Raw genomic sequence first — 19,640 nt, 5'->3', positions numbered from 1 at the left:
CTCGGGCGGCACTGGGGTGGCGTGCAATGGCGGGGACGGCGAGTTGGGCGGCGGCCGGAGTTCGGTGTGTAGGGCAGTTGCGGCTAGAGCAAGTGGGCGAGTAAAGAGAGAAGCGGGGCAGCAACTACGTGCGTGTGCGATTGTGTTGTATAGGTCATTGTGATTGAAAGGCCACCGGAGCATCACCGGTGATGAGCTCGGGTGGCGGCGGGTTTCTGTATCCGATGAATCGATGACTACAGCGAGCAATCAAGGCGGAGGAGAGGGGGGTTCGGTCCGTGAGCTGACAGCGGAGACGTAGAGAAGGTCAGCGTGCTTGGGGAAGGCCTGGGGCGACGAGATGGTGGCTGCGATCTCGGCCGGCCGTGGTTGGAGATGATGTTGCGTTCGTCGCTTCGGGGCTCTCCTCGTCGCGTGGCTCACCAAGGAGGGGCGAGGACGAGGTAGCGGAGCTTCCTAGCGCATTGGCGAGGCATGGGGTGGCCGGTGGCCGTGGCTACGGCGAGCGGCGACGACAGACGCGCTCGGGAGTGCTACAGAGAGAGAGCAGGGGAAGGGAGAGTGAGCTGCGAGAGAGGGGAAGGACCAGGGGGGCTCGGGCGTCTCCTGGCGCCCGGTCGAGGATGGGGAAGGAAGCAGGAGGTGGCGGGGAGACGTGGTCGTGGTCAACTATGATGCGGGCACGCAGCAGCTGCTATGGGCAGGAGCTTCAAGAAGCTCCTGGCGGTTGGGCTGGTGGGCTGGGCCGAGAGAAGCTGGGCTAGGCTACAGGGAGGCCAGGTGAGGTTTCTGCCCTTTTTTGACTTTCTGTTTTGTTTTCATTTGATTACCATTCTGCCACTGTTTAAAATTCAGAACAATTTCAAAACAGGGACAAAAACCCTATGAATATTTTTATATTGCTGGATGGACTTTTCCAATAGCACATAAAACATTCAAAGTTATTTGAAACATATTCCATATATTATGAACATAATTCCAAATTCAAATACAATAATGATTTAAATTCAGTGCCCAAAATATTCCACAAAAATGTTCACCATTTTTGGTTTGGACTCAAAGCCTTGCCAAAAATACCAAACATTGATGAAGGCATTTTGGGTTCATTAAATGCAATTTTTAGGTGAACCTAGTTGATTTAATTTTGGTGCTAGGGTTTGGAACAATCCCCATTTCAATTTCACATAACTTTAGACATGATGCATGGATGCAATGCCACTATCTGCAACCAAATTATAGGGCTGTGACAACTCAACCCCACTAAACAAGAATCTCGTCCCGAGATTCAGGACGTGAGGTAAGAAGACAGAGGGGACACAAAGCTAACATGATCTTCATGATCCAGTTCTCTTCTCGAATATGTTGATCCATTCATCATCTAGTCTTGACATCTTGCTATGAGAATTCCATCCAATCATGACAATGAGAAGGAAGGGAAACCCTAAAGAGTTGATCTTCTCGAAGATCGAGCAACTTACGATCAATTCATGGAGTGAGATGTAGAAACATCTCGCGAACTGAGACACAAAACACATATCTAGAGGGATGTAGAGGGACATATGACGAAGGTCCAAATTGGTAGGCAACAATCCCACGCTTAGGTGAGAAGGTGAGTGAGTGTCAAGGTAGCGAGGAGATAAGTTGCCATGATTACCTAACGGGGCACCTCAGGGAAGGTGACTCATAGAGCTATTCCCTTAAGTGGCAAAAAGAATTACTTTTGATGTAATGATCATTGAAACTCTTTATGCCAGCCTAAGACAATCACAAACGATCATTCAAGGAGGTTCGAAAGAATGGCATATATCGACTAGAATGGATGATGTGGACTACCTTGTTGAAGACAACGCAATGGATGATTTTTGCTTATCATCGGAAATGGATGGGACCCATGGTAGGACCACTTTTGGAGATGATCCTAGAAGCAACTGCTAAGAAGGGTAGCCCATTGAAAATTGGCACGATGGGGTGCAAGCTGGGAACAAAATGCAATTGTTGGGAATGTTCCAACCATCATATCTGCCTGAGATTAAGATCTGCTAAGAAACGGAACACTTCAGACTCGCATGTCTGAAAAGAAGAGTTGCAACCCAAATCGATGAGATAATGTTGCAAGACTCTCAGGAGATGAACTACGATAGCAAGCTACAAAACATGAGCTGGTTCTGCTACATACATGTGAACACGCTGTTACAGACAAGCATGATCACATAGTAGTCTTACAACAAAACACTATCGAGTTCCGGAGGGGAACCATGAATGAGGGTAGCGAAGTCCTAACATAAGTCATGATTCTTAAGAAGGAACTTCTTCACCTTGAACAAATCAATCAGTGGATTGGTTTGCTAGGAACACCTATGGAGTGAAGGTAATTAATATACCAAACCGTAGAGTATTTTGCACGTATGCATGAATGATTTGGGATGATTCCAAGGGAAACAAAACAAACCTTTCTAAAATCCATGGCGGCAACTTACACCTAATGCACGTGAACTTGGAGAAAGTCACTTCTTCCATCCAAGCATAAGCTTCATGAATGGAACACGAAGGCAATTCTTACAAAGTTTTCAACACTAGGTTGATGTTCAACATGAATCATGGGGGAGACAAAATGCTGCTGATGGGTTCAACAGCAACTCATCGGAATTTCCATATCACTGGACTTCCACCATCATGTGAACACGGTGATAGCATTGGTCAGACCAAAAGATGTAATGGTGTATGCTCGAGGGATCAAGCACGAGTAAGACAACATTACGAACATCGTTGGTTCTGATTTGACTTGACGATAGCCCATACTCAAGTGAAGTTTTGACAAGACAAATAGATACAACAACTGATCATGAGGACCAATCGATCAAGATATCATCTTTCTTCAAGACACACACAAAAGATATCCCTTAACATGAACTAAATTTGGTAAGCTTTTATCTTCCAACTCTCCAAGTTGTTGTTTAGCTTAACCAACTAGCTCAGGGGTATCCAACACGGATTCTTGGAGAAGGAGTGGTTTACAAGAAACCAACTTGATCACGAACTCAACATAGCGGTTAGGTGACAACCTGGTAACACTTCTGAGAAGATATTCGGAAAATCACGAACCATCGATATGTCACTAAGCTCGAGAACAATCTTGCCTTTCAAGGCAGGATGATGTGATCAACAGAGAAAGGGTTTGACAAAATCCTAACTCATCGATCGAAGAGTGCACCAACAGAAATGGACTAGGTAGCACGATCAGTCCTAGGATGGTCACCAACATGCTAAGAGTGAGAGTATTGTCCATTAACTACCAAGCAATGTTGCTAGGAGTACTGATTTCACACATCACAGATCACTTGTCGGCATTCCGGTTGCAACGACACGGAACCGAGGATTCAATAATGATGGCAAGAAGTATCGCTGCATCAAGAATTCATAAGAGGTGGTGCAATTCTCATGACAATCCTGACATAAAAGGGGTAATACTCCAAGGTAGAACAGAACAAAAGCTGGATTGGCATTTTGATCTGCGAATTACAACTACTTTGCCCAGTCCAAGAAATGGATGAGCTGCTGGAGTTTGTTTCTCCTAGTCATTCCGGAATAGAATGGCTTGACGAACCACAAGAATAATAGGCATTGATAACATGAATGCACAGCTAGTCCTGACTATCAATTGATAGACAGAGGTCAGAATACAGCTAAAGAGAGACAACTCAAAGGAACATATGGTTTTCTGAGTTATGGATGCATAGCTCAACATTTTTCTTCCGGATAACCCATGCAGAAGAGGGAGGACTGGCAGATTCACAATTTTGAATGGAGAACTCATCAAGAGCACTCTTGTTGTGATCATTGTCCTAACGCGTTTCTGCCATAATGGTTCGTGGTATTAGGAAGAATGATATATCACGGACCTCAAAGACTATCGAAAAGGTTACTAATATCCTAAAGGTATGAGCAACACTATCAACACGTGGTAAGTAGACTGAATCTTGGTTCAAGAACCCAAGAGTAGAATACCTACTACTAAGTAGCATTGTGGGATGCTCCCGAGAATGGTGGCCAGAATCATCACACTGGGAATATAAAGCGTGGCTAGATTATGGGTGGTTCTCTAAGATTCCTAGGGTCATAATAATAGCTCCAACATATATGTTGAGGCAACAGAGTACCTCAACTCACCGATTAGTGTGATTAATCTGGCCCAAATGGACATCAGGAACATGGAGGAATGATTGGAAGTGCATCAGACTATCTAGAGACCTGGGATGACTTGGACAGCATAACGGCTGTAAATGCTCAAAAATATTTGAGACATCCTGCAAATTGGTGGCATAACCACTTATCAACACAATATCAAGGTTCCGAGACTAACTATGAACACACGGAAGTAGTAGAAATTGAATTGGGGCTTAAATCCAGCAATCATAGGCAACTACGATTTAGTAACACGTCATCCTGAGAGATAGAAGAGAAGCCTAGTTCTTAACCCCATAGAAAAGATAAGATGACTCAGATAAGAAGGTCATGAGGATAAGGAGTAAAAAGAGCCTTACGTTGCCATCCACAATCAATTCCCTTATATAACTAAAGCATTTCTAGACACGACTTCAACCAGCTTGGCTTGGTAATCCTACAGGCAGTCAGGCTCTGATACCAAAGCTGACAGGACCCTAATTCCAGGTCACACCGATCTAGCCTATAACACCTCATATCACTTTGCGTCCTCATGCACGGTATCCCCACAGGTGTCGCCTTACCATGGCCTAGGACCGTTTGCGCCTTTTGGCTCACGTATATGATAGTGTCGCTAGCATCCATATGATAGAGAACCCGGGCCGACATGACTAGTCGTGAACCCAAAGTGGCACTAACTTACGGGGACAGGCATACATGAATCAACATCGAGCATGTCGGTCAGTAGCGTGCGAATCCGGGCTGTAGCACCGGGCTAACAGGACTCCAGTGAACCGGGCTGTAGCAGGCTAGGCAGGACTCCGGATGTCACCACGTGGCATTTCCCCGAAGGGACAGACATAGTAACGAAGTGAATCACATGCCGGCCAGTCAAGTGTTCCAGAGCAGTAGTGCTGGTCTAGCAGGACTCCGGTGAACCGGGCTGTAGCGGACTACTATGGCTCATGGAAGCACGGGACTACATTTCCCCATAAGAGAGGCTACCAAGGATAAATAACTAGATTGTCGGATCCCACACATACCAAGCATTTCAATCATACACACAATATGCTCAATATGTGCAAATACAACATGGCATCACAACAAGACTCTACGACTCAGAGTATTTATTCATTAGGCTCCGAGGAACCAAGGATTACAAACATGGGTCTCATGACCCAACATACAGATCATACAAGGATCAAGCACATGCGGAAGCTTAACTTGTCTGAGAACAGACAACTACAAATGAAGAAGGCTGAGAAGCCTGACTATCTACAAGACCCTCCCAAGGGTAGAAGATCGTAGCTGAGGTAACAAGCTAAACATTGAAGTCCACGTGGTACAACTAGCAAGACAGAAGTCTCTCTACAAAATATAAAATAAGCAAATGTGAGTACAAATGTACCCAGCAAGACTTACATCAGAACCATCCTATATATGCATCGGTATCATCGAAGGGTTGGTGGAGTTTAACTGCAGCAAGCCAGCTTTGACTCGTTGGCTATCCTGAACTACGACTGCAAATAACTCTTTGAGCTGGCACACACGAATCCACATATTCACCATATCAATAGACCGCTATGGATTCGCCCCCGTCTCCCTACGAGAACGCCATCCATAACACTCATGCTTATCTTGCGCATTTTAGAGTATCCACTTTCACTTGTCTATGAACAATGCAAGGGGTCCAAGTTTCCATATCCGAGGAATCCGGCTATTCGAATAGATAATGATAACCCTGCAGGGTGTACTTCTTCACACACGCTCTCGCCACTTACCACCATGTACACGTCGTGTATCTTGGCAACCTTCAAGTGGAAGCCTGGTGAGGGAGTCGGCCACAACCTGACTAACCAACAAGTCTCTTGTCTAGGTTTATCGCCTATTCGGGTTCCATCCGCAAGGAGATCCGGCCGGGGTGTCGCTCACGGCCCCAAACGATGTGAGCAGGGTTCCCAAGCCAACCATCCGGGTGCCACTTGGTACACCATGCCACTATGCCTAGTCTGTCCCAAGCCCACCTGTACCGGGTGCCACTTGGTAAACTACTAACACTACCTATAAACACCAGAAACTAGTTGGAACTCCTGGATAGAGATCGACTTGATTAATAAGTTGAGAGGGGCACTTAAGCATTCCAATGCGTGGTAGTAGCTGTTCATGGATCACAAACACAGAACTCAGTTCCTGAGGACGGCTTCAATGAGAGAACCCACCATGTACTCCTGTTCTCACACCTCTAATTCATCCCCGATGAATCAGACCTGACTCAACTCTAAGCAATAGCAGGCATGACAAACAAGCATGAATGAGTAGGCACACCAGGGCTCAAATAACTCCTACTCATGCTAGTGGGTTTCATCTATTTACTATGGTAATGACAGGTCATGCAAAGGAAAGGGGTTCAACTACCACAGCATCTAACAGTTGAATCGTTGTTATCCTAATGCAGTAAAAGAGAGCAGGAGTGAGAGAGTGGGATTGTATCGGAATGAACAAGGGGCTTTTGCTTGCCTGGCACTTCTGAAGATAATATAGTTCTTCATCGGTGTCATCGATCAAATCGTCGGAACATCGACTACTAAGAGGGGACAAACACCGGCAACAGAGAGGAAACACAATCAATGCAATGCAACAATATGATGCATGAATGTGACATGGCAATATGCTGTGAATTGAGCTAATGCAGCTAGCAACAAGTGCAAGGGAGTCCATTTGAACCAAGGGTCAAATGCAAACTCTAGTTTGAGCATTTAAAATGTCATTTGAATGTTTTCACTTATACAGCAGGATAAGTTGGTTTTCCATGCATGAAAGTAGCATAAATGGATAGATTGGATTTTTCTGATAATTTTTCATATATAAATGATTTCATTTGGAGTTACGGTTGATTTTCTATGATTTTTAGAAGTTTATAGCATTTTCTGGAATTCATAAATCATTTCTGATTTATTGAAAACACCAGAAAACAATAACTGCGTCAGCATTACATCATGATGAGGTCACCAGGTCAACTGACCCGGTCCGGGTCAAACCTGACCCGTGGGGTCCATTGGTCAGCGACACATCGCTAGCTAGCTTCACAGAGAGGTGGGGTCGGGTCAACGGCCATGTCAGGATAGTCAACACTGACACGCGGGCCCACTGTTGTTAGATTAAACATAATATTATTTAGTTAGCCAGTTAGTTAGGCGGTGGGGCCCGGCTGTCAGTTTCACTAGAGGTTTAATTAGTGGTGCAATTAGCCGCTAATGACGTGTCCACGTCATCCAAAATGGCGGTTAGCCGCCGGTGCTAACCGGGACACGGCAGGGTTGCCTGTCCGGCCAACTCCGGCAACGAGAGGTCGCACGGCCGGGCGCGTTGGAAGCGGCGCGACGAGGCGCGTCCGTTTGTGGCCTCGGGCGGCGCTAGGGTGGCGTGCAACGGCCGGGACGGCGAGTTGGGCGGCGGCCGGAGTTTGGTGTGTAGGGTAGCTGCGGCTAGAGCAAGCGGGCGAGCAATGAGAGCAGCGGGGTAGCAACTACGTGCGTGTGCGATTGTGTTGTATAGGTCATTGTGATTGAAAGGCCACCAGAGCATCACCAGCGATGAGCTCGGGTGGCAGCGGGTTTCTGTATCCGATGAATCGATGACTACGGCGAGGAATCAAGGCGGAGGAGAGGGGGGTTCGGTCCGTGTGCTCACAACGGAGAAGTAGGGAAGGTCAGCATGCTCGGGGAAGGCCTGGGGGCGACGAGACGACGACGGCGATCTCGGCCGACTGTGGTTGGAGATGATGTTGCTGGCGTTGCTTCGGGGCTCTCCTCGTCGCGTGGCTCAGCAAGGAGGGGCGATGACGAGGTAGCGGAGCTTCCTAGCGTGTTGGCGAGGCGTGGGGTGGCCGGTGGCCGTGGCTACGGCGAGCTGCGATGACAGACGCGCTCGGGCATGCTACAGAGAGAGAGAGGAGGGGAAGGGAGAGTGAGCTGCGAGAGAGGGGAAGAACCAGGGGGGTTCGGGCGTCTCCAGTCGCCCGGTCGAGGACGGGGAAGGAAGTAGGAGGTGGCGGGGAGACGTGGCCGCGGTCGACTGTGATGCGGGCACGAAGCAGCTCCTACTAGCAGGAGCTTGAAGAAGCTCCTGGCTGTTGGGCAGGTGGGCTGTGCCGAGAGAAGCTGGGCCAGGCTACAGGGAGGCCAGGTGAGGATTCTTCCCTTTTTAACTTTCTTTTTTGTTTTCTTTTGATTAACATTGTACCACTGTTTAGAATTCAGAACAATTTCAAAACAGTGACAAAAACCCTATGAATATTTTTATGTTGCTGGATGGACTTTTCCAATAGCACATAAAACATTTCAAAGTTATTTGAAACGTATTCCATATATTATGAACATAATTCCTAATTCAAATACAATAATGATTTAAATTCAGTGCCCAAAATATTCCACAAAAATGTTCACCATTTTTGGTTTGGACTCAAAACCTTGCCAAAAATATCAAACATTGATGAAGGCATTTTGGGTTCATTGAATGCAATTTTCAGTTGAACCTAGTTGATTTAATTTTGGTGCTAGGGTTTGGAACAATCCCCATTTCAATTTCACATAACTTTAGACATGATGCATGGATGCAATGCCACTATCTGCAACCAAATTATAGGTCTGTGACATACAATTGCTCTATATACAAGTTGTTAAGCATGCTTGGTTTGGTAACTGTCTGATCTTCTATTAGGAGTATGTTATATTGTGCAATGTGGTGCTCAGTTAACGTTTGGTTCATTTGTTGTGGTGTTTACTTAATTGCATGGTTCAATTCTGCAATGCGATATTCAATTGTTGTGGCTGCATCTGTTCTTGTATACCATGTGACAAATAAATCGAATTTGGCTGTACTAAATACACGAGAAACTAATAAAATTGCTATATTTCCAAGTTGTTAAGCATGCTTGCACTACTAGAAAAATGCTTATACATAGAAGTTTACCAGTAGCGTTTGTTTGTGTCCCCACGCTACTGGTAATTACCAGTAGCGCTGGGTAACAAGCGCGCTACTGGTATGGCATAGCAGCAGCGTTGGTTTCTTGTGGGCACGCTACTGCTAAGTGTGCCACACCACACCACTAGATCAAAAAATATTAGTAGCGCGGGTAGTAAATCCTATGCTACTACTAAGTGAATAGCTATAGCGCAAGCGATCACTACTAAGAAAAGGCCTACTAGTGGCGCACCTGTTTTGCCTACTAATGTCGCACTACAGGTGCGCCACTAGCACCACGCCATTAGAATGTTTTACTAATGGCGCACCACGCAGTGCGCCATTAGTATAGCCCATGGTGCGTCATTAGTATGCCTCGCAGGGGGCCATATTTACCCATGTGCTTTGGCATACTAATGGCACACTAGTGCATGATGCGCCATTAGAGTCCTTTTTGCAGTGCGCCATTAGAGTCCTTTTTGCAGTGCGCCACTAGTATGAATATTAGGGATTTTTTTCTTTTCTGATATTTTCACAGGTTACAAAATATATTATTGGACAGAATATAGAGAGCACAACATATAAACAACAGATTTATCGAATACAATAGAAGAATAGTCTCCGAATACAATTCATCATATTAGTCTCCGAATTTAAAATATCAAACAAAGTTCAAACATTACAAGTCTCGAAACCGCGAGTAGCGAGTTTGTCTTCACATTACAAGTCGATATCAAACATCTAAACTACCATCACATAGAAGAGAGCTGCGGTCATCACGATGAGCATCATCGTGATGAAACTGGTCTTCATCCGGTTCCTCCTCCGCTCCCTCCTCTCTCCCGCTAGATAGCGTGTGTATCTAACTTCCGCCTCCGCCCTAGTGGTGTGCCCTTTGTAACTATTACCACTGAAACGATGAACCTGTCTCCGACACTCCTCCCAGTCGTCGTAGACTCCGGGAACCTTACCCTTGTACACGACATACGACGGCATCTCTATGCACTAGACAAACAAAACGTTAGTAGCAATTCACAGACAATACATCAGCAATATATAAGTATGCAACAAAAGGATCAGAAGAGAAAAGCAACACATTAATAGCACGGTTCATGGTCCTACTAATAAATAGCATCGATTACATCTAAGTTGAACGACTGTCCAAACCAAAGAGACATACAAGTTCATTAAAGTTTAATTACAACATGAGCCAATCGATGTTTCAGAACTACGCATAGCATCACTACTTTCGACTCAACACAGGGACCGGAGCATGGATGAAGCCGCCGTCTCTCGTGATGGTCATGAAATCACGGGCGTTGTCAACCTGCATTTGTAGCGTTGTGTCTATCTCACTTTTGGACGGTTGATATGTGAGGTAGAACTGCCCCGAGGTACGAAGGACATCTTGATGGATTATTTCCGCAAACTCCCACTAGATGCGAAAGAATTCTTGTCTGATGTCTGCGTCCTGGATTGCTGACAATCTTGCGGCCCAATCTCTGAGATTATTTGGTAGCAGAAGGTGATTATGGTCCTGTACGATCACCCGCATGTGATGGAGGGCGTAGTAGGCATCCTTATGACCGCTAGGCGGCTGCTTGACGCAGGGGAACGTCGTAGTGTGGGCGAACACGTGCTTGCCGTACCTACGAATTGGCCTGGTGAAGGTGCCTCCAGATCTGGCGTAGCCGGGGAGAACATCATAAAGAACTTTCTTGATATTTGTGTAGAATTTCTGCTACTAATGGTCCGAGTCAAAATACGTGGCCATGGAATATTTCGGGCTTAACAGGATGAGTGTGCAATGTGTGTCACTGCACAAAACACGGAATGTTAGAAAAAAAAAGAATGATCGAAATCTAAGAAATCATATGTTACGGGGCGGTGAGGGGATGACTTACTCGAGAAAGTAAGTCACGAGGAAGTTATCCTTATCTGGGTTTGCCAGAATGACGCCTTCGAGGTAAGAACTCGCGACTTGCCGGTCCCCAGCGCTGCCCAAGATCTTGGCACACATGTAGAAGGGGTCGGCTATCACGATGTCCGGGGTCTTGTCTCTAATGATCCGCATCTCCATACTCAGCGAAAATAGCCGAACGAAGGTGTAGTGCAGCGGATGAAGGTTAAAAATAGCGAAGATGTCATTAAACCGCAAGACGATCGTACCCCCGATGGTGTTATCCACAAAGCCCTTGCCCTCTGGCACCTTGGCCATGAAAACCGGGTATGCCACATCATTCTCGGAGAGACGCCGCTTCTCCAAAGAAAGAACACTGTCATGCACACTCCGCATAGCACCGGTTGCAGCATTGAGCAGATTAGTCGGTAGCATCGGCCTACCCGCCACATGCGCCCTCCTCGAGATATCCTTAGGTGAAGGTGGACCGTCCTGAGCACAGATCGTACTCGGTGCCGGCTGGCTGCCACCCTTGTTACTCTTTCTTTTCCGTCCCTTCTTCTTCTGCTGTAATGGGATCGAGTTCTGCTCACAGACCGCCTTCTTGAGTGTGTTGGGACTGATAATATTTGGCACCTCGGCTATCTGAGGCTCGGTGAAGGCAGCAGCTGGAGGCATCTCCTGAGAACTGAAAGCCAGACGACGCCTGTTGCAATTTGGTTTCTCCGCGGTACCCGCATGATCGCGATCGTCTTTTTCCTGGTTGGGTTCTTGAGAGGGAGGCCCGAAGAATTCGCCATCGTACCCATGTTCGGCAAAGTACTTATCGACGTTGGTAAATGTACCCTCGTTGTTGTCGTTGTCGTCCGGATGCTGTGCCGTATGCATGTTCAGAGCCTGTGCCATAGGGATCTCCGGCATGTCCGGTAGCTTTGCGGTGGTCTTGCCATGGCTTGGCACCGGCACGACTGGCGGTGTTGTCTGTGGGGTGGTGTCCCTCGCCCCCAAACGAATCTGGCTCTTCGGCCAAAGCAGGGTCCAGCTTACGCAGGCGCTGAGGGTCATCACATCATCTTCGTCGGCCCCAGCGGGTTGACTCGGAGGTAACAACTCGTCGAAGCCTGGCAGCACCCGAACCAGTTCAACCCTATACACGGTGGGTGTTATCGGATTACCATGGAACACAGGGTTGCCCGGTTGAACGATTCCGCCCTTGACGAAATCGATTAACTCGCCGCCCACAAAGTGCAGGAGAGTGCATGGAACGTCGGCGGCGCCCTGCGAAAACATGTAGGGCGTCAGGGATGCCCAGTCAAAGGCAAGGAAATGAAGTCATCGGCCGAGAGGCTTAATTAGTTACCGTGATGGCGTCGAGCTCGACTAATGTTGAGGCACCGCCAACGACGGGCGTGCAATTGACGGAGGGGCCGCTTGCTGCCGAGGTGCCGGCCAGCGTACACCCGGGTGCATTAAGCTCCAATGCCCGTGCCGGCGTCGGAGACATCAATACCGCCTCCACCGGAGACACCAATGGCGCCGCCTGCACGTTGTGCGAGTTGCTGGCCATGAAGCTGGGAACCGGGGGCGGCCCCTGTTGGCCGCCCGCAATCCACGTCCTCAGCCCCTGAATCAACGTAGGCACAATGGCGGTGAGCATCGATCCCAGTTGTTGTTGCACTTGCTCTTGGAAAACCTCTGGAATCCGCGCCACTTGTGCCTTGAGTTCTTGAACCTCGTGCGACTGGCTTTCCGAGCTGGTCTTTCTCTCCTTTCACCCACCAGCGTTATAGTATGACGACCATTTTGTGGACAAGCCTTTGCCGGCCACACGAGCAGCTGACGACGGATTACTAAGCTTATCCTTGTTTTTCATTACGTTCAATGCCCTATTTATAGTGTTGTCCCAAGGGGTGCTCTGAGACGACCCCGTGCTACTGCTTTCAGTCTCCTGCAGAAGGAATGTGAACCATTTAGAAATTTGGCTTCATTAATTAGAATGCAACCATATGGAGCTAATTACGTGGGGTGTATTCCTTACCAGAACAAGCTAATTACGCCCTGGTCTTCGTATCCGTGGTAAGATCCTTTGTTACCGGGTCCTCCTTGTACCGGGCCCTGACATAGTTCCTGGTCTGCTTGTCACGGTATTTCTCGAAGCGGGGCGGTAGGCCTTGCTCGGCACGTTCCGCGTCCTCCTTGTCCCATATAGGCTCCGCTACTCTGTAACAACCGGGACCGAGTTTGTGTTCCCCTAAGTTCAACTCCCGCATTTCTTTCCCCCACTGACTTGATTCGGAGGTTGCACTGCTCTCGCACCTGATCTTGAACTCCTTGTAGTCATCTTCGCTGATCGGAGGATTTTTCGCCTTGATCTTCTCATAACTATCACCTTTGTCAATCATTCTCTTCACCACGCTTCTCCAAGTAGATAGGGTTGTGCTCATCGTCGTGAGGGCGGCACTGTTCACTTTATTCCCTGAGGGGCGTGTCTTTTCAAATTCAGCGGGGAACTTGTATCATTCGTGCAGCTTCGTGAAGAGGAGGTTGCGTAAATTCCCTCGGTCCTTATGCCTTAGGTTCTTGGTGTTGATCGAGACGGTGCTCCGGAGAATGCACCCGGGCTGAACCGAGTACCCCTTGACTTTTTCTTTGGGCGTCGTTGGATGCCCGTCGGAGTTCACTTCAGTAAATTCCTCCTTGACGGTGCGGAGCATGTTTGGGTGCCGGTCCTTCCGTTGCCTCTTTGGTTGGCTGCCATCTGTGCGTGCACTGCCATCATCAGTGGTGGCATCCTCGGTGGCACCATTAGTGGTGTCATCCCCGACGCCACTAGGGGTTGTGTAGTCATGATCGGTGTCTTCCGCGACGTCCTCATAGCGGTGAGGTTCTTCCTCCATCTCCTGGGACAGCCCCCAGAATGCCTTGCCGCCCGAACCGCCGGCCTCATCGTTGTGGGCCATGTTTCGCTCTAAATAGGAAAAAAGTTTGGTCAAAAAGTTGGTTATTGTCAAGGAACAAGATCTCATCATTTAGGATTTGTCGACACCGAGGCATCCTAAAAGCTAAGGTTTTATCATTTAGGGTTTGTCGATGCCGAGGCACCCTAAAAGCCTAAGCTTTCATCATTTAGGTTCTTATCGACGCCGAGGCACCCTAAAAGCAAAGGTTTTAACATTTAGGGTTTGTCGACGCTGAGGCACCCTAAATGCTAAGTTAAGTTTTCATCATTTAGGGTTTATCGATGCCGAGGCATCCTAGGTTGACTGATATATATGGGTATCTTCTAATAATATACCCTATCAAGAAAAGGGAAGTAGAATTTCTAAGTTGGCCCTAATCACTTGGCTCTATTGCCACCTATGGTGGTTGCTTTTTCGTCTGTCCACACATGAATTCATCATATGTGTTTAATGCAGCAAGAATAAAGGGGCAGTTGATCCTACTTAATTAAGTACTAAGATACCCCGGCCCATGCATTAGTCGCAAGTACCCCATATGTCCTATTTTTAGCAAAGTCATGCTAAAATTCATGGAAAATTTCAGCATGACCTTTGCTGAAAATAGGACATATGGAGTACCCGAATTGCCGGAACGGAAGTTAATCGACATTTCGGCAAACTCAAGGGCCTCTCAGGGTACAGCAGCAGCATCACAAGTTGACAAAATTTCCAAGTAGTACCAATGAACATATAGTCTAGCAAGTTGAAAAAGCTGAAGTTGTCAGCATGAAGAATCACACAACACAGCACCTATATTATGATGATACATTTGGAGATTGCACACATAGTTTTCACATAAGCATAATTGTTCTGGAGATTGCACATACAGTTTTTGACACCACAACACCTATGACAGCACATACAATTTTTCACATTTGTAGATTGCACATACAGTTTTCACATAGAGCAATGTTCTTTTCATTTCACCTTCCATTTTTTTGCAATTCAACTCACTTCCTTTTCTTAAAGTTCACCAAATCAACTGCACAATTACACTTGGAAGGCAGCTGTTGTTGCCTTATGGTTGGAGGCTAATTCTATTGTCTTAATAAATCTCCCTTGCTGTAGAGAAATAAGCTGAAATGATTGTGTGCAACAAAAACAACAGAATGCCTATCTTTCTCAGTTTTAAAATAGAAAATTACTCTAAGTTTTACTCCAAGTTGATTAACTTCCGTTCACTTTAACTGAAACTTTAAATGACTTTTTTTATCTTAGCTTACTTACTCCAAGTTGATTAACTTAGTTAAAGTAAACACTAAGTTTCAAAATAGAAAAATACACTTCTTAGTTTTACAAACTGAAAATTACTCTAAAACTGAAACTTTAACTGACTTTTAGACTGAATTTTTACTCCAAGAGTTTTTATATTCAGATCACTTTAACTGAATTTTAGATTGAGTTTTAGATTGAATTTTAAACTTTCTTGCAATATAAGCTTGCAGTACCTTGCGGCGAGGAGGAGGAGGAGGGGGATGTGGTCATGTGGTCCTCGCCGGCTGTGTCCAGCACCTCGGCCTTGCTCCCCTCCCTGGATGATGCCACGTCCAGCCCCAGCACGCCCAAATCTGAAGACAAGAAGAAGAGTGCTGGCGGCGGCGGTCAACGGCGAGCCAATCCGGGTCTCCAAGGGGTTGACTGCACACACAAACACACACATCGAGATTGGTCAGTCAGATCCGTGGCCGACGAGAGGAGGGACAAAGCGGGAGGCGAATGCAGATGCGCGGAGGGAGGGGAGGAGGAGTAGAGGGGCATGGCTTACCGAGGGATGCGATGTGGATGGCGTCGAGCTTGGCGGTGGAGAAGTATGCGCAGGTGTCGAGGAGGAAGCCGGCGACGAGGCCGATGCCGAAGTTGCGTGGCTCGACGGTGTGGCTGAAGGCCTTGAGCAGCCTGGCTGTGTCGTGGTGGTGGGCGTAGGAGCGGGGCAGGTCGTCGGCGGCGAGGACTGAGAGGGCGATTGAGGAGTGGAGGGAAGGAGCGGGGCAGGCCGTCGGCGGCGAGGACCGAGACGGCGAGGTGGGGCGCGGGGGTCGTCGGAGCGGCGGAAGGAGGGGCGTGAGGGTGTGGCCAGGGGGGAGTGGATCTGGCGAGGGAGGGACGAAGGGATTGGGCGACTAGCTATAGGGGGGAAGATTACTAATGGCGCACCCCTGGCGGTGCGCCATTAGAATGTTTTTTTGATAGCAATGGCGCACCCCCGGGATGGTGCGCCATAACTAAAATTTTTTATTTTTTGTTGCATCTAATAATTTTTTAGAAAATGAATATGAATATGAAACAGTAATAATTTTTTATAAAAACAGTAATAATTCTTTAAAAAAATATCATCAAATTTTTATTTGAAAATATTCATGAATATAAAAAATATCATCAAATTTGTTATTTGAAAATATCGACAAATTTGTTATTTGAAAATATAATCAAATTTTTTTTTCGGATTTTTAGTTGCATTCATTTGTGACGGTGGAGCGGGGGAGGGTGCGGGGGGTCGTCGTCGGCGGTGGAGCGGGGGAGGGTGCGGCGGTGCTCGTCGGCGAGGGGGATCTGGCGAGGGGGGATAGCGATCGAGATGGAGGGGGATCGAGATCGAATGTCCTCATGAATATTCAATATTTTTTCATATTGAATATGAAAAAATATTCATGAATTCAAAAAGTGCCCATGAAATTTAAAAATATTCATGAGTTCAAAAAGTAACCATGAAATACAATCGAGAAATGAAGGCTACAATTTAAATACAATCGATCTTAGCTAGCTATCTGTTCACAATCTTCTTGCCCTTCTTTTTCGCGAATGGAGTTCTTCTGTGGAACGGACGTCCTTTAGGTTGGGTCGTCCTGCTTCTTCTTGTGGTGTATGCTGCTACTTGATCGTCGTTGTCATGTTCCATCTTTGGGTCGCCGTACTTGTCGAAGTCTTGTCCATTGGCGACTCCATCCATTCCGATGATCTTCCTTTTGCCTCTCCTCATGACAACACGACTGGGCTTTGACGGGTCGGTAATGAAGAAGCATTGGTCCACTTGGGAAGCCATTACCCATGGCTCATTTTTCGCGGTGACATTTGCGCCCAATGTCTTGGATTTGGCTTCGGGTATAACCATGGTGGTGAAATACCTGTCTTCTTTTAGGACGCTCTTGGCCCATCTGACACGGAATATCGGGACCTTCTCTCCAGCGTAGCTCAGCTCCCAGATCTCCTCGATCCTTCCGTAGTATCTGTCCTTGTCGTTACTGGTGTAGGATTCCATTGTTACCCCGGAGTTCTGCTAACCATCGCTCTTCATGTCCTTGTCCTCGGTGTAGAATGTGTAGTCGTTGATATCGTACGCCTCATAGGTCATCAGGTTGTGCTCGGCGCCCTGTGACAAGGCGAATATGAGTTGTTCTTCCGTGGAAGAATCCTCATGTAAAGGGTACGAGAGAAGCTTCTGCTTGAACCAACGCATGAAACATGAGTTGTGCTCTTTGATTATATCTCCGTCCGTCCTCTATTGGCCTCGGTCATAGTACGTCTTCTCAATAAAGGTTTTGTGCTCTACCACCCAAGGATCGACCATGTCTATGTGTTGTAGAGAGACTAGGTTTGCTCTTTCAAAGTCAGTGAGTCGACCCTCGAAGTCGACATGCATTTCGTGGTGACCCTCGCGGTGACCCCATACAGCGAGCCTGCCAAGGTGTCTATTGACGGGTAGACCAACGGGGTTCTCAGTGCCTAGATAATTCGTGGAGTAGGAGATGCACTCTTCGGTCAGAAAGCCCCTGGCTATGCTTCCCTCTGGACGTGACATGTTGCGAACGTATCCTTTGATGACACCATTCATCCTTTCGAACGGCACCATGCTGTGCAGGAACGTCGGCCCGAGTTGGATGATATCGTCCATGATATGGACCAGCAGATGCACAGAATGCAGGTGGGAAGTACATATCGAGCTCGCATAGTATCACCACGATCTCTTCCTGTAGCCTTCTTAGTTGCCTCACGCCAACCGACTTCCGAGAGATGACGTCAAAAAAGTTGCATAGGCCGAATAGCATTGCACGGACGTGCGCGTCCATGATCCCACGGATTGCAACTGGAAGTATCTGCGTCATCAGCACGTGACAGTCATGAGACTTCATCCCGCTGAACTTCTGCTTCGCTGGGTCTAGGTATCTGCTTATCTTCCGCGTGTAACCGTAAGGAAGTTTTACTCCTACGAGGCAGGTGAAAAACTGCTCGATCTCCTCCTGACTTAGAGTCAAGCACGCGGGAGGGTAGTCATTTCCGGTCTTCAGGGTTCCTCATACGCGGGCGTCTTCGGGGTTCAGTTTCACCATCGAACAGATCCTTGCGTTTTCTCCATGGGTCATTGTCGCGAAGCCACCTTCGATGTCCCATGAACACAGTTTTCATAGACCCGGGATCTCTATCTAGCGGGCAATACGTTGTGTCATCCATGCACCTGACGCATCCAGAAAATCCGTGGACCACCTGCCTCGCGAGATATCCGTAACCGAGATAGTCATGCACCGTCGTGAGCAGTGCGGCTCTCATAGGGAAATATTCTTTCTCTGCGGCGTCCCACGTATTGGCTGGTGTTTTCCACAGCGTGTCTAGCTCCTCTTTCAGCAGCCCGAGCATTGTTGGCTCCCTTCCTGCTCAATATTTGGGAAGAGGACCAGGGCCTCTATAAGTAGGGCTAGCTACCACCATAGAACGAGGGCGAGGAGACGGCATCTTAGATCACTCTCTCACCCACACAAGTTAGCCACGCACAAGAACACCTCAACCTCAGGAGGCTGTTCTTCCCCTTGTATTGTTCATCATCAGCCCAAGAGGCAATCCACCACCACCACACTGGAGTAGGGTGTTACACCACAACGGTGGCCCGAAACAGTATAAATCCTGTGTCTTTCTGTGTTGCGAGTTCGTCTGCGAGATCTTAGCGAGCTAGGGCGTAGATCGGTGGGAGGAAGAGACTTCACGTTCACCCCAGTGTTCGAACCTTAAAGGTTTGCCGGAACCCCACATCCGACATTTCGTGCGCCAGGTAGGGGTGCGCCCTAGCTTTCCTTCTGCCAGTTCGTCTCTTCGTCGCTCCATCGTCTCCATGGCAGACGCTCGTCATGCTCGAGCTGAGCGTCGGGCTGCTCACATCGCCCGCATTGCTCAGACAGCTCCCATTGGCGGGCCACCACGTCGTTCTCCGTCCCCCGCCGCCAACGCTGCCACCGGCCCGGTGGGGAACAAGTAGCAAGCGTCTTCGCTGCATCCTTCGGTGCGCAGGACGGCCGCACCGCCACTCCATCGCTGGCCCAGCCGGTTCTTCGTCTCACGCACACCTTGCTCCCATGGAGGCGCGGGCCGCACTCCTCGCCACAAACGAGATCCTGCGCTACCGCCCAGTCGACGACCTCTATGAGGAGTGGCTCGACCGCGTTGCCGAGCTCTTCCGCACCGCAGGGGGCTCCCCGGCGCCGTCCCTCTCTCGGCCTCACCCTCAGCCAGCCATGGGCTACGAGGCCCGAGGCGCGCCTCCACCACCCCAGCCAAAAGACGGCACCTTGACACCAAGGCATGCGGCCCAGCGATTCGATGCACCACGACCGGTGCCCCGCGCCCGAAGAGAG

The sequence above is a fragment of the Triticum urartu genome, chromosome 3A, assembly GCF_056163025.1.
Source record: "Triticum urartu cultivar PI428250 chromosome 3A, HENAU_Tu73, whole genome shotgun sequence".
Classification (NCBI taxonomy): domain Eukaryota; kingdom Viridiplantae; phylum Streptophyta; class Magnoliopsida; order Poales; family Poaceae; genus Triticum; species Triticum urartu.
Note: the sequence above shows the minus strand (reverse complement) of the source record.